The sequence below is a fragment of the Chelonia mydas genome, chromosome 7 (assembly GCF_015237465.2).
Source record: "Chelonia mydas isolate rCheMyd1 chromosome 7, rCheMyd1.pri.v2, whole genome shotgun sequence".
Classification (NCBI taxonomy): Eukaryota; Metazoa; Chordata; order Testudines; family Cheloniidae; genus Chelonia; species Chelonia mydas.
The window spans coordinates 43,842,073-43,858,832 of NC_057853.1; the positions used below are offsets into that span (position 1 = coordinate 43,842,073).

Below are 16,760 nucleotides of genomic sequence, written 5' to 3' on the forward strand. Positions count from 1 at the left end.
TTCAGAGTTAAATACTGTCTAGGAGCACATGTGATCCAGAGAACTTGATACGTAGACTGGGTGAACATAATAGCCCAAATTTAGATGATAGTTTGGCTGGGGCAGGGAGGGCAGGCTCAAGTGTCAGTTTATTAAGTGTGCAGCGTATCCTGGTTTGTATGTGGGGCGGGGGAGGAGGGCAGCTGGAAGGTGTGATGATGGGCAGAGGCAGCTCTGTTGTGTTCAAACACTTTCCTTGGTTACGTTTTGCTTTGGATGCTGTATGCCGGAGCGTGTGACCTCGGGCGGGAAGGCTGCATAACACAGAAGCTGCCAGAATTTTATAGGAATCGGAACTGTAGCCACTTTGAATTTCACTCTCTGTTTGTCCCACCATGACCCCTCAAGGATGAGCTGTGATAAACCTTGGGACTTGAGGACTCAGATTCTGCAGAATGGAGACCTGTTTGTGTGTTAGCAACAACTGGCTGTATTGCCTATTAGGCTTTCCCCCAGGGCCTGAGTAGCTTCGGTTATAAGAAAATGAGGCAGGCCAGTTTGGAATACAATTCTTAGGATGCCTTCCTTTACTCCCACCAACCAAGGTTACCGGTGACTGTGGATACTTATCTAGTTAGAATCAAAATCCGAGGGACGCTAGCAGACAACCCCAGTCATTCATCCCAGAGGATCCTCTAGCACTTTATATGCTCTCAAACATACAAAGGAATCGCTCCACCCCTGGCCTCACTGAGAGGAAGCCACCTCTGAGTTAAACTCACCAGCTGTTTAACAAAAAGGAAAGGAGTACTTGTGGCACCTTAGAGACTAACAAATTTACTTGAGCATAAGCTTTTGTGAGCTGCAGCTTGCTTCATCGGATGCCACTACATGCATCCAATGAAGCGAGCTGTAGCTCACGAAAGCTTATGCTCAAATAAATTTGTTAGTCTCTAAGGTGCCACAAGTACTCCTTTCCTTTTTTGCGGATACAGACTAACACGGCTGCTACTCTGAAACCAGCTGTTTAACAGCATCCAGCAACACTTGTAACAACAGCCTAGGGCAGGAAGTGGAGAAGAGCCCCAGCCCAGTAATGATCAGCACTAGTATTTAAGCTAGGAAACTGGGACTGGCATCCCTATTCTTGCTCAACATCTTAATAAAAATGAGCCATCAGAACTTTAGCTACATCTAACCTGCAAGAAAGCACCTCCAACAGACAGCACCCCAGCCTACCTCCAACACCAGGGTTTCCTGCTGGCCTCTGAAATGCTACATGTTGGATCACAGGTAAAGCAGCCACCATAAATATTCAGAGAGGGGAAAGACTTGGGTTAGAACAGGAAGTGCACCATACAGCAGTAACCTGGCCAGTATCACATCACTACTGCATGTGGCCAGTCATCCCTAGTGCACAGAGGGAACCTGGCTGCTTTGTGGAGAGATAAGACATGCCAGATGGGTAGCCGGGATCAAAGGGTACCTCAATACTGCAAAACACACCACAAACTAGGGCAGTGAGTCTCTGAGCCTGGGTCAACTGACTCAGGCTCAGCTAAAAACAGCAGCGTAGACATTCCCACTGGGGCTGGAGCCCAGGCTGAGAGAGACACTCACCCATAGCCCTACACCGAGTTTCAGAGCCCGGACTCCAGCTCCTCCGGAAACATCTACACTGCTATTTTTATCCCCATAGTACAAGCCCGAGTCAGTTGACCCAGGCCCAGCTTGCTGCCGTGTTGTGATGCTGGGGTTTTTTTGGGCAGCGTAAACATACTTTAAGGAGCTTAATGAAGCATTAATACAAGCCTAGAGTTTGCAGTTTTACTGGGGACAGATTGACAAGAGGGCCAGCAAATGCCACCAACTCTGACTGCCCATTACATTTCTATGTGTAAATGTAACAACGTCCTAAAGCCTGCAGCCAAATGGAGCATTAGACTGGCTCAATGGGATTTTGAATACATAATGTCAATGGATGGTCACGGTTACAGGCTGCCTTTCCCAGGCCATTCAGTTTGACTGGAGGAGGAGGAAAGAAGAGGAGGTTACTTTAAGTTCAAATAATATTGAATTTTCTGGACTGCTGTTCCAGCTGAAGTTTCATTTGTCACCCATCACAGGAAGTGCCTACAAGGCTTACTTGTCTGCATTAGAGCGCCTGACCACTCCGATTTGCTCTGCTCTCTTACAGCCCAGGGTCAGAACTTCAAAGGCAGCTTCCCTTGAACTCCACAGAGTTAACCTCAGAGGCACTTACTAAACCTGAGCGACATACAGATTGGGTGTCTGCAAAGTCTGGCCCAATACCTCTGCAGTGTTTCTAGGCTTTTTTGAGGGTACAGTGTCTCGGAGATGGGACCAAACGGAAAGAGAGGAATATTTTGGACAAGAGTGGGAGATGAAAGGAAAGGCCACTACTGTTCTAAGCATCAGGTCTTTCTAAACACCATCTGGTTTTCCCATGACTTAATCTTTCACTGAACATGCCAGCCAGATGGTCACAAGCCCAGCCCTCTATTTTATAGCACAGGTCCAGGTTGCTTGATTACGATGTGGAGCACATGCACTTCCCCTCCACGCTTCTAGGGGCAAGGAACTCCCTCAAATGAAGTCTTCAAACCACTGGGAATCGGCAGCGACAACAATGGTTCTAGCTGGGGAGGACTTGTTTCCTCTATCAGGGACACACAAAGATCTCTGGAGCTCACCTTTCAGCCAAGTGCCTATTGTATCTCCACCAATATTGGGAAGGGCCTTTAATTTCTTCCTCCCACCCCTCTTCACTGAAGAAAGATGTACCTCTCACGTTAGTTACGGGGTATATCACAGTCCTTGCAATGGACAGCCCTTTCAAGGAGCCCAATTAGTGTCTATATTATTCAAGTGCATCCTGTTAGGTGATTTGGATGCTGTGCACAAGCATTTCTAAGTATTTCCTAGCAGTCAGCCTAGAACACACCAGTGCTCTAAGTGTCAATTATCTGATTCTTCACCAGTCAGCTGTGCTGGTAAATCTCCATTTTGTACCCCATAAGCCATCTCAATATCAATACTTGATTTGTCAAGAGCAAATTTTCCCCTCCCCTCCCAGGGTCACACTGCAAGTGCTCATTACAAACCTTCTTGCCAAAGGCAGATTTTAATCAGACTTTGCAACAAAGGGACTTGCAAGGCATCTGCAGAGGTGGCCAACAAATGCTTCAATATCCACAGGTAAGTAGTATTACAAAGGAAGCTGTCACAATCTCACTTGTTAGCAAAGAGCTGCACTGAATGGCTGTTGGAGCCAGCACTCAACATGATCAATTTCCTTCCACCTGGGGCCAAATCTCTTCCACTTAGTCCTGTGATGTGAACAGGAATATCAGACACCTGGGTTTTTACCCTGGAAACACTGCAACAAACCTGAATCTTTCCTATGCAAACCACCCAATCTCCCTACCTCCTTCCACAGAAACATTTTGGAGAATGCAGGAGATGTGGACAGCACAGAAGATGGAAAGTAATGGCCCTCCAGGAACCCTCTGTGCTTGCAGATCACTAGCATAGCTGAATTGAGCGGAGTAACTCCCTCATTATCAGCCCACTCAGTCACCAACAGCTATCCTTGGGGAGAGAGCTCACAATCGGCTCCTCTTCCAGGTCTCTGCTCTTCCACTGAAGTGCAGTGCTCAGCCCCAAGCAGCCATACTCTTCATTGTGAGCCACCCCCTCATTGTGACCATTCCCACAGGACTTCTTCCAAAAGATCACAGGCAAGGCACCGCTTTTGAAGAGTAGTGGAAACTGGTGCAAAGGATTCTGGGGCACATCCGAGAACCATTTGAAAGGGAACACATGGAAAGAGATTGAAAACTCGTTTGGAAATGAGACATTCAAAGAAAAGCTCCTTAGTACAGGATCTTCCTTGCAGCTGCCCGTCAAACAGGCCAGGGCCTCTCTTCTCTCTATTCCACAGGCAGAACTCTTGTTAAAGCAAATGCTAACCCGTGGGCAGACAAGGACAGCCTAAAGCACTAAAATGCATTAAGATGTTACTGTTTATGTAAATTCACAACAGCTTATTTGGAGCTGGGACAGTTTTCAGGTGCCACAGCTTAAAGAATAGAAATTTCTCAGAGGCCACTAACTTCTCTCTCCCTCCATTTCCCAGTTGGAGGGAGCGGGAGAGAACTGTCCATCAGGCTGGGACTTTGTGAATTAGAGCAATTATAAGCCCCTTCGAAATGTAGAGATTTGAAATAAACTCCAGAGACTTAACGATTTCAGGTTGGGGTGTATGACTGGGTGGGAAGAGCCCCATAATTAAGATCTGTTGAGATGAAACAGCAATGCAGGCAGTGTGACTGGGGGAAGGGGACCCCTAAAATTAAGGCTTTTTAGGGGAGACAGGAACTCTGTAAGCCAAATGGTATTGCAGCCAGAAAATTGCCCAAAGAAACTGGAAATGCTCTCTCCTTTTCAAGAAGACGGATCACACTTTCAACTTATCCCAGCACCAGCTCTGCTGTCAGAGACAAGCTGGTTTTAACATATTCGCCACATGAGCTTCCTCTGATATTTTTATCCCCTTTCCCATACGTGGGCAGGCTGTTTCCTTCCTGCCCTGTTTGTGGCAATCTACCACTCAACAAGGTCCTCTGAGGGGAAAAAGAGAGAGATATACAGTTATACTCACTGGAACCCATGAAAGTGAACAAAACACCCCAGTAAGTCTTTTCTGTCCCAAATTTCTATCGCACTGGCAAAGCGGAGAGACGGTGTCTAGCTTATGTATTTATATAGCTCCAATCACTGAATAGAAAACACAGGGACAGCTCTAACGCAGATAAACAGGTTTTTCTTCATTTTTCACCCTAGGTAAACCTTAGAGTTGGTAAAAGGTGCCGACTGATAGCCCTCCAAATTTATCCATTCTATTTAGCTGCATATCAGGTACTTAAAGAGTCACTTAAAGTAGAGAGCATTATTTTCCTGGTAAAAACGGTGTGTGGGCTTTCCAAAAGCACCAGAGTGACTTGCAAGTCAGTGGATTTGTGCTCCTAGATCACTGGGGCAATTTTCAAAATCCCATCATGGAGCTGAGGAAGGTCAAGTAGCAAGTAAACCAGAGGGAAAAGGGAAAATGTTAGTCAAGAGCATTTTCAGTATGAGCGCAGAGCACCTGGACTTGACCACTTCTCTTAGCAGCCTGTAATAAAACTTGACGAGTGTCAGAGGTTGTCCCACTCATCTCACTCCCTAATAAGTAGGGCCCTACCAAATTCACGGTCCATTTTGGTCAATTTCACGGTCAGAGGATTTAAAAAATTTCGTGATTTAAATCTGAAATGTCAGTGTTGTAATTGTAGGGGTCCTGACCCAAAAAGGAGTAGTTTGGGGGGGGGTCGGGGGTCACAAGGTTATTGTGGTAGGGGGGTGTTGCGGTACTGCTACCATCACTTCTGTGCTGCTGCTAGCAGCGGTGCTGCCTTCAGAGCAGGGCAGCTGGGAGAGCAGCGGCTGCTGGACGGGAGCCCAGCTCTGAAGGCAGAGCCATTGCCAGCAGCGCCGCAGAAGTAAGGGTGGCATGATATGGTATTGCACCCTTACTTCTGTTCTGCTGTTGGCAGGGAGCTGCCTTCAGAGCTGGGTGCCTGGCCAACAGCAGCCTCTCACCAGCCACCTAGCTCTGAAGGCAGCGCAGAAGTAAGGGTGGCAATACCGCAACCACCCTAAAGTAACTTTGTGACCCCCTGCAACTCCCTTTTGGGTCAGGACTCCCAATCTGAGAAACACTGGTCTCCCCCATAAAATCTGTATCGTATAGGGTAAAACCACACAAAAGAGTGGATTTAATGGGGAGAGACCAGATTTCATGGTCCATGATGCATTTTTTCATGGCCGTGAATTTGGTAGGGCCCTACTAAGAAAACATTCCTGAAAACCTGCTAGGACATTACCATATTCACCTAAGGTTCTTGATTAACTTTGTGCAGAGCAGTGACTGCTCTAAATAATAAGATGCGTGAACTACAGTGCCTCGTATTAAATGAGGATATTGATATAATAGGCACCACAGAAACTTGATGGAACGAGGATAATCAATGGGACACAGTAATACCAGGGTACAAAATATATCGGAAGGACAGAACAGGTTCTGCTGGTGGGAGAGTGGCACTATACATGAAAGAAAACGTAGAATCAAATGAAGTAAAAATCTAAAATGAACCAATCTGTACCATAGAACCTCTATGGATAGTAATTCCATGCTTGAATAATAAGAATATAGCAGTAGGGATATATTACCAAGCACTTGACCAAGATGGTGATAGTGACTGTGAAATGCTCAGGGAGATTAGAGAGGCTATTAAAATAAAAAACTCAACAACAATGGGGGATTTCAACTATCCCCATACTGATTGGGTACATATCACCTCAGGATGGGATGCAAAGATAAAGTTTCTTGACACCTTAAATGACTGCTTCTTGGAGCAGCTAGTCCTGGAACCCACAACAGGAGAGGCAATTCTTGATTTAGTCCTAAGTGGAGCATAGGATCAGGTCCAAGAGGTAAATATAGCTGGACCGCTTGGTAATAGTGACCATAATATAATTAAATTTAACATCCCTGTGGCGAGGAAAACACCACAGCGGCCCAACACTGTAGCATTTAATTTCAGAAAGGGGAACTACACAAAAATGAGGAGGTTAGTGAAACAGAAATTAAAACGTACAGCACCAAAAGTAAAAACCTTGCAAGCTGCATGGAAACTTTTTAAAGACACCATAATAGAGGCTCAACTAAAATGTATACCCCAAATTAAAAAACATACTAAGAGAACCAAAAGAGAGCCACCATGGCTAAACAACAAAGTAAAAGAAGCAGTGAGAGGCAAAAAGGAATCTTTTAAAAATAGAAAGGAGCATAAACTCTGGAAAATGAAGTGAAAAAATATAATTAGGGAGGCCAAAAAAGAATATGAAGAACAGCTAGCCAAAGACTCAAAAAGTAATAGCAAAAAAAAACCAAAAAAACAAAAAAACCACACACACATCAGAAGCAGGAAGCCTGCTAAACAACCAGTGTGGCGATCGAGATGCTAAAGGAGCACTCAAGGACGATAAGGCCATTGCAGAGAAACTAAACTAATTCTTTGCATCGGTCTTCACGGCTGAGGATGTGAGGGAGATTCCCAAACCTGAGCCATTCTTTTTAGGTGACAAATCTGAGGAACTGGCCCAGATTGAGGTGTCATTAGGAGGTGGTTCTGGAACAAACTGATAAACTAAACAGTAATAAATCACCAGGACCCGATGGTATTCACCCAAGAAGAGTTCTGAAGGAACTCAAATATGAAATTGCAGGACTACTACCTGTAGTCTGTAACCTTTCATTTAAATCAGCTTCTGTACCAAATGACTGGAGGATAGCTAATGTGACACCAATTTTTAAAAAGGGCTCCAGAGGTGACCCCAGCAATTATAGGCCGGGAAGCCTGACTTCAGTACCGGTCAAACTGGTTGAAACTACAGTAAAGAACAAAATTGTCAGACACATAGATGAACATAATTTGTTGGGGAAGAGTCAACATGGTTTTTGTAAAGGGAAATCATGCCTCACCAATCTACTAGAATTATTTGAGGGGGGTCAACAAGCGTGTGGACAAGAGGGATCCAATGGATATAGTGCATTTAGATTTTCAGAAAGCCTTTGACAATTTCCCTCACTAAAGGCTCTTGAGCAAAGTAAGAAATCATGGCATAAGAGGGAAGGTTCTCTCATGAATTGGTAACTGGTTAAAAAGTAGGAAACAGAGGCTAGGAATCAATTGTCAGTTTCAGAATGGAGAGAGGTAAATAGTGGTGTCCCCCAGGGGTCTGTACTGGGCCCAGTCCTATTTAACATATTCATAAATGATCTGGAAAAAGGAGTAAACAGTGAGATGGCAAAAATCTGCAGATGATACAAAACTACTCAAGATAGCAGTCTTCCTGGGACTTAACTAAGAGCTACAAAAGGATCTCTCAAAACTGGGTGACTGGGCAACTAAATGGCAGAAGAAATTCAATGTTGATAAACGCAAAGAAACGCACACTGGAAAACATAATCCCAACTACACATATTAAATGATGGGGTCTAATTTAGCTGTTATCACTCAAGAAAGATCTTGGAGTCATTGTGGATAGTTCTCTGAAAATATCCACTCAATGTGCAGCGGCGGTCAAAAAAGCAAACAAAATGTTGGGAATCATGAAGAAAGGGTTAGATAATAAGACAGAAAATATATTGCCTCTATCTAAATCCATGGTAGGCCCACATCTTGAATACTGTGTGCAGATGTGGTCGCCCCATCTCAAAAACATATATTGGAATTGGAAAAGGTTCAGAAAAGGGCAACAAAAATGATTAGGGGTATGGAACGGCTGCCATATGAGGAGAGATTAATAAGACTGGGACTTTTCAGCTTGGAAAAGAGACGACTATAGGGGGACATGATAGAGGTCTACAAAATCATGACTGGTGTGGAAAGAGTGAATAAGGAAGTGTTATTTATTCCTTCTCATAACACAAGAACTAGGGCCACCAAATGAAATTAGTAGGCAGCAGATTTAAAAACAAACAAAAGGAAGTATTTTTTCCACACAATGCACACTCAACCTGTGGAACTCTTTGCCAGAGGATGTTGTGAAGGCCAAGACTGTAACAGGGTTCAAAAAAGAACTAGATAAATTCATGGAGGATAGGTCCATCAATGGCTATTAGCCAGGATGGGTAGGGATGGTGTCCCTAGCCTCTGTTTGCCAGAAGCTGGGAATGGGCGACAGGGGGTGGATCACTTGATGATTACCTGTTCTGTTCATTCCCTCTGGGGTACCTGGCATTGGCCACTGTCGAAAGACAGGGTACCAGGCTAGATGGACCTTTGGTCTGACCCAGTATGGACGTTCTTATGTCACTGGACTCGACAGCAGGTGTTTCTTTTTATGAGAGCCCATGACTGAATTAATAAGGACCAATCAGTGAACAAACAGAACAGCCATTTCCAGACAATAGTACTAAACTGAGAAGCTTGCAATGAATCAGGAACCAGAGCCACAGACCTCTAATGAAGGGCTGCTACAAGAACAGGGGCCAGACAGAAGAGCCTAAGGGACAGAGGGCTACGAGTAAAATGTACAACACAGATTCCCAGGGGGTACCTCTGGCAAATCTATTTGTAGCCATTAGAAGCGGGGCAAAAAGGCTGTTTTTCAAAAGCCTTCTAGACAACTCACTGTTCCAGTCTGAGCACTAACACACCAAATGTAGTCCAAAGAATATAAAACATGATTGCACTAACCAGAAAATGACATCAGAGCACACCAAGCCCTGCTGAAAGGGTCACTCAGTCTATAGAGATAGGTCTACACTGGGAAGTGTAATTCCCATCATGGGTAGACAGACTCGCGCTAGCTCAGCTCTGCTCCAGCTACTGTGCCAAAAATAGCAGTACGGACATTGCAGTATAGGCAATGGCTCAGGTTACCCTGCCTGACTACCTGGGTCTAAGCTCAGGTGGCTAGCCGAAGCGGCTGCCCATGCCACAATGCACACACTGCTATTGAGCTAGCGCAAGTCTGTCTATCCAGGCTGGGAATCACACCTCCCAGCTACAGTGTAGACATACCCTTGGAGCGGGCAGAAGCTCTCACTGCCTCGATGCAGGCACCAAGACATAAACAACGTGGAGACCTTAGAATGAGAGCCACTGTGATTGGCTATCGTGTCCCACTACAAGAACACAATAAGGGCTCGGTAAAAGTGAAAGCCCCAGACCTCTGACTACCAGAGGGACAGAGGTGCTGGGCATGTTCTATGGGTGAAATGCTTATTAGACAAGTGCAGACAGAAGGCAAGCTTGTTCCACTCAGAGCAGAGACACACAATTCCTGCATTTTGCACTGCTCACAGACGTGTCCTGGCTGTACTACATTCCAGGGAGGATTAGAGGCCATGACCAGCTCCATTTGTATCTAGTTTGCCACCCAGACCCATTGGATAGTTAAGAATAAAGAGAACAAATAATTGCTCAGTAAGGGGAAAGCTGCACCTTTCCCCAGAGGCTGATACACCTTCCATCTATCATTTAATACCAAAGGAGCCCTTCCATAGACTGGCTCCCTCTTATATAGGCTACCAAGGCTTTGTTCATTTACTCCATTCTGTGCTTAGAAACACCTTCTTCCCTCACAATTCACCTAACCTACTTGACGGTAAAGATATAATCTCTCATTTATGAGACTCATTTCCATAACAGACCAATCTCCCAGTGTGATGTGGACTACCTAGAAATGCCTGTATTACCGTAGTAGGAACACATGTTGAAGCATAGACTGTGCCCAATGTTCACCCCACCAAGTGGGGACACTCACCAATATGAAGATGCCCCAAGCCACTATGCGCCCCTCCAGAGGAGAACACAGGTCTGGGTGTTTCCAGACCCACACCCAAGCCCCACGGCACACAGGCAGATTGGTGCCCAGAGCTCAGGACTCAAATAAGAGCAAACATGTTAATAAATGCCCAAAGCTTCCCAGGCACATGTACCAGTAAAGTACAAGCTCCCCGCCCAGCTCTGGTTACATTCCTTCTAGACTCAGTCTTCTCTCACATATACACCTATTGGGGGGAAAGTGAGTTCGGTTTTGTTTGTGCAAACTTCACCATCAACCCCTGTCCCAGTGACAGCTCAATGCTTCTGGATCAATAATACATGCTCCCTGAAATGGATGCCTTTCTGAATGCACCAAGTCACTCTTTCCTCTGACAGGTAACTTAAGCCTCCGGACATCAATCTTTCATTTACTGGACATAATCCTCACATTAAAGTGACTCCAGGCAGCTGCTTTCATTTCACATTCACAATCCCTGAGTTCGGGACCAGAGATACACTGCTCCCGTGCTGCTGGAGAAGCAGGGCCTGGAAGGACAAGAGGCAACACAATGCATTGAAGACAGTCTTGTTCCACATCTTTTCCCAGGGTACGTTTACACTGAGATAAAAGACCCACGGCATGGCTGCGGCTGGGCCAGCTGACTCAGGCTTGGGCTATAAAACTGTGGTGTAGACACTCGGGCTCAGGTTGGGGCGTGGGTTCTGAGACCCGGGGGGCGGGGGGGGGGGGGGGGGGGAAGAGAGAGAAGAGAGGAAGAGAAGGTGTCTCTTGTCTCCAATCCACAGTTATGTAAATATATATGCAAATGATATGCCAGCCATAGGGTCCTAGCAAGGTGCCAATAAGCTGTTTGGTGTCTCAAACTGTGAGCACTCCCAGTGCACAGGGTCAAGAATGGAAGCAGTTGTTGGGTTCTCAGGGTGTTATCAGCACAATTACTGTGGTAGCTATATGTCAACCTAATGTAGGTCAACTTAAGATCGTAGTGTATACATGCCTGTGACAGCCATTCCCATATGGAGACCACATACAGCAAACAGTGAAAACACTCCAAAGCTACTGACTGCACAGTTGTACACAGAACAGGAAACTGCATGTATTTGCACAAATCAATTTACCACCACAAGAGGTTTTACGAAGGCAAGGTCAGTCAGCCAACTTATCTGCCTGGTTTTTGTTACTCTGAACCCAGTCCCTCCCACTTTCCACCATATCCCTTACTTCTCTCCTTTCCTAAAAGGAAATCCATCTGTGCTCTGGTCCCCTTTCTTGGTAAGATATCATTGCATCTTGTATTACTCCTTGGATAGGTCTTCACTGCAGAATAAACTCGAGTGACTGGCAGCCAGGTCTCAACACCAGTTAGCCTAGCCTGGGTGTGAGCAGCCACACTGCTGAGGCTTATCCAAGTTACTGTGTCCTCATGGTTGCTGCACTCACCTATGTGTAACACTAGGACTGCTGAGACCACATCCCATGGGGTTGTGTGTTGAAATATGCTAAGCCACTCTAAGATTTTTTCACAGTGAACTGTGTCAGAACCGTAGGGTGACCATGCATCCCATTTTGGCTGGGAAGGTCCCTTTTTTAAGCCTGGTCCCAGCCATCCCAACTTTTTTTCCCCAAAAGAAGTCATTTGTCCCATTTGCTCTTACTGACTTGCTCAGTTGGCAAGAGCCAACAGGACAAATGTTCACTTTTGTCAAAAAAGTGGGGTGCAGTGTGGAGGGGGGCAAGTGGAGATGCCCAGTCCCCTGTGGGGCGGGAGGAAGCAGTGTTCCAGCATGTGGGGCCCCTGCAGGGTGTCAGCGACCAGGCAACAGCCTCCTGGCGGGGGGGGGGGGGGGGGGGTGTCCCACAGGGTTCCAGGGACTGGACAACAGGCTCACTGGGGGATGGGGGAGGGGGAGGCACAGGGTTCCAGCAAGGGGCAACGGCCTGCTGCGGGGGGGCAGGGTTCCAGCAACCAGCAACAGCATTGAAGGGGGGACCTCTCGGGCGAGTGGCTGGGGGAGTCCAGTTTTCTCCTTGGGAAATATGGTCATCCTAGAGAACTGTCTATCTTTCTAGGCCAGGGGTGGCCAACCTAAGCCTGAGAAGGAGCCAGAATTTACTAATGTACATTTCCAAAGAGCCACAGTAATACGTCAGCAGCCCCCATCAGCACTCCCCCACCCAGAGCCTCCCACTCACCAGCAGCACCAATCAGCTCCTCCCCCTTCCTCCCCGCACCTCCCAATCAGCTGTTTCGTGGGGTGTAGGAGGCCCTCAGGGGGAGGGAGAGGAGTGAGGGCACAGCAAGCTCAGGGGAGTTGGTGGGAAGGGGTGGAATGGGGGCAGGGCCTGTGGCCGAGCCAGGGGTTGAGGAGTGAGCACCCCCCGGCACATTGGAAAGTTGGCGCCCGTAGCTCCAGCCCCAGAGTCGGGGTGCCTATACAAGGAGCCGCATATTAACTTCTGAAGAGGTGCATGTGGCTCCGGAGCCAGGGTGGCCACCCCTGTTCTAGGCACACAGGGGGAATTGCGGGAGGGCACTGGAGGACTAGCAGCATTAGAGTGATTTAGCCTGAATCCTCATTGCAAAGTGAGTGAAAGCAGAACCCAAGCTCTAGCCCACACCCTCAACGGGACCAGCTAGCCTGGGTGTAAAGCACCACTTATCTTAGATGAGAGGGGTGAGTGTACAGGAACAGGGATGGGGGCAACACCTGGGTAAGAGCTCATGCTAACTCTGCAGTGAAGGCATACCCTTTGTGGGAACAGTTCTGCCCAAGTTCAGCATTTGTTAGTGCTCGTCGACATTTTATGAAAGAAAGAGTACTTTACTCGAGAAGGGCCTTTTGTCGAAACCAGGGGTTTTTGCAAGTTTTCCATATTTCAAAAGTTTGCAATGTAACTCGACAACAGAAATGTTGCCTGGTCTCTCTGCAAAACGCTATTTCACCTGAGTGCTCTCAGATCGACAGTTGGGACTGAAAAAATCCCACTTGATGTTTAATCTGACCGCGGTCAAAACCGTTTTCCTTTTAGAAACCTACTGATTTTGAAACTAAAATTCAACAAAAATTACAGCAGCAAATGGAAAAAAAATCTGTGACAAGAATGAAAACTCTTTTGAATTTTCCATTAAGTTTGGTCCTATTTTTTTTCCTATAAGCTCTAATACATATAGCTCCTTTCCTGGCTTACAAATCATGTCCCTAATTCACAACAGGTGACTGGTTTAGGAGCTATTTACCACTAAATGACTAGCTTTCCTTGGCATAAATTCTGAAAGCCTCTGTCTCCTCAACTCATCCTCTTTTCCAATCAGAATTAGTTCCACCTTTCCTCAGTTGCCTGACACAGGACACTAGTCTGGCCCACACAACCTTCATCAGGGCTCAGTCATACTCACCATAGCATCTGTACTGTGTTTGTGGGGGAATGGAGAGAGATTGCAAGACAGACCCATGCTGTCCCAAACACAGGCCTAATGAGACAGCTTCAGAGAAGAGCAAAGAAGTTGCCCCAGTATACACATTACTGCCTGAACTCCAACCCTGTAAAACATTCTCCCTCCCAAATCTCCTGAGAGTCAAGCAGTGACTGGGAGTTTTGGATCAGGTGTCAGGCATCCAGGACCCAAAGGACAGATTCAAGTTGTGATTGCATTTCACTTAAAGGTTCTCAGCACACTCTTTCCCCGGGATTTCCTCTCCTCTGGTGCCTTTACGTGCTTAACTTCATGGGGTTTTAATTATTTACTCATCTACAAAATTACAGCTCAATATCAAGTGAAACTCCTTTGGTTTAAAACGTCTCTCAATTTCGGAACCATTTGCATATTATCTGTACACATTAAATGGTGCACACAGCCACCTCTGGGTGCCCAATGTACAAAATAAGAGCTGCACATGGTAGAGTCTTGGTATGGACAGAAAAAAAATGGACCTACCTGTAAAACAGATCAATTACAGACTGCATTTGCACAGAAAGAGACCCATTAGAATGCCTGATTTGGGAGCACATACAGCTATTAGGTTTGAGATGAAACCATGGTAGGATCTATTGCAAAGTTACCCACTGTGAAATTCTCTCATTTATGAGCTCCACAAATGTAAATAGGTTTCAGAGTGGCAGCCGTGTTACTCTGTATCAGTAAAAAAAACTGAGGAATACTTGTGGCACCTTAGAGACTCACAAATTTATTTGGGCATAAGCTTTCGTGGGCTAAAACCCACTTCATCGGATACATGCATGTATATATATACACACATACACCACAGAGAACATGAAAAAATGTTGTATATTTGCCGTATTTCTCATCTGCAAAGAGAAGCTGTTGTCCCGATTTATGCTTTGTGCCTTCAATGCACAGCAAATGCATTCTTCAACTAAAGTTAAAAAAAATTTAGCTTCTTGCCTCAGTTTCCTTGTAACCAAGCCCACACTGCATTATGGGACACACTGACAAATAATTAGCCCCATGTATGCTTCTTGAAAGGCAGGAGGAATCAGATGAGGAATGTGGCAAAGTAACTGGCTGGACACATGAATGACTCCTACTTCTGCCACTTGGTGATGTTTACAAGAGGAAAGCAACAGACTAATTTTCATTTGCTGCCTCAAGTCACAAACTCTGCTTGGAAATCATAACCAGGATTTTAAAGTGCGGGTCAGCAACTTGTCTGGCAGGCAGCAAGCAATTCTGTTTCACTTGTTCAGACTGGCTTTCCTAGGATTTTTTCCTAGTTTGCCTGAAGCAACCTGTTATAATCCTGGGTCCGTAAACACACCTATCACTGCACTGTCTGTCCCCACACCAGGGAGCAGCAGACTCTGTATTCTATCACCTGCTGAGAATATTCTCTTCCCCCAAACCCAGCAAATTCCTATGGCTGAGAATAGAGGAAGTATAAGAAGATACTACTATACATGATCAAAACAAGAGTGCTTTGACTAGACTAGAAAGCTGAAGTCAATCAACTTCTCCTTTTCACTATGAGCAGAAAAGAGGAAAAAACAGTGCTCTCCACTCCATCTTGACTATGACTGACTGCTCCACTGTCAGAGGGTGCTTCAGAGTACAGTTTACACCAAACAGGTTGGTCCCTCTTTTCAGCCCTCCAGCATATCCATCATGACCTCTTGAAAGCAGAAGCCCAGCACTGAACATACACAGACATGCCATGCCCCTAGTAAGGGAAAGGACGTGCCAGCCATGTTACATTTATAGCAAGCCAGGGGAGGAGAGATTCCTGGGAAGAGCCTTTTTGTAACAGAGTATTTTGCTGAGTTTTCAAGCTCCATGCGTTGAAGTCTCTGATCTGACCATTAGCACTGAGAATTTTGGTACAATAAGATGAGAAACAAAGTCTGTGATATTCTCAGCAGTGCACAAGCAGTTGGCATAGACTCAGACTAAGTCCAGAGGGGACTGTGGTGATCATTTACTCTGCCCTCCTGCACATTGCAGGCCATAGAACTTCACGCACCACCTCCTGTAATAGGCCAAAAAGCCTTGGGCTGAGTTACTGAAGTGCTTAAATCTTGAAGACTTAAAGTTACAAAGAATCCACCATTTACTTTAATTCAAACCAGGAAGTGACTCTTGCCCAACACTGCAGAGGAAGGCAAAAAAGCCCAGGGTCTCTGCCAATCAGATGTAGGCAAAAATTCCTTCCTGACCCCAAATATAGTGCTCGGTTAGACCCTCAGCATGTAGACACCTGGGACAGAATTCTCTGTAGTAACTCAGAACCCTCCCCATCTGGTGTCCCATCTCTGGCTATTGGAGATGTTTACTAATAGAAGTCATGGACGGGCCATGTCCCACAGTCAGCAATCTCAGCATACCATCCCCTCCATAAACTTATCAATCTGAGTCTTGAAACAAGCTAGATTTTTTGCCCGCACTGCTCCCCTGGGAAGGCTGTTCCAGAACTTCATTCCTCTAATGGTTACAATTCTTCGTCTAATTTCAAGCCTAAACTTACTGATGGCCAGTTATAACCATTTGTCTTTGTGCCAACATTGGCCCTGAATTTAAATAATTCCTCTTCCTCCCTGGCGTTTACCCCTCTGATATATTTATATATTGAGAGCAACGATATGAAGGTTGATCTAAAATACAGTATGGTCCTTGTCCCTTTATTCCCTCTTGGTTTCTTCCATTCTTTTCCTTCACTTTGCTTCCCGAACCCATTCTTTGGTGGGTTTGTTCTTTAGTTTTTCCTCCCTCCCAACAAAGAAACCAGGGTTGGAGCTCAGAGCTTTACAATATTCTCTTGCATCCATGTATATAAATAGAGCCAGGTGTCAATGCTGGACTTAGTTCACATCCAGTCTTTCAGCTTACTACTCCTGGGGCCCTA

The 16,760-nt window shown here is 45.8% G+C and overlaps 1 protein-coding gene across 6 annotated transcripts in view; it reads right to left on the reverse strand.

Annotated features, from left to right (window-relative positions):
* TWF2 (twinfilin actin binding protein 2) overlaps positions 1-16,760 on the reverse strand; it is an 81,875-nt gene that overhangs the window by 54,267 nt on the left and 10,848 nt on the right. The window lies entirely within an intron of this gene.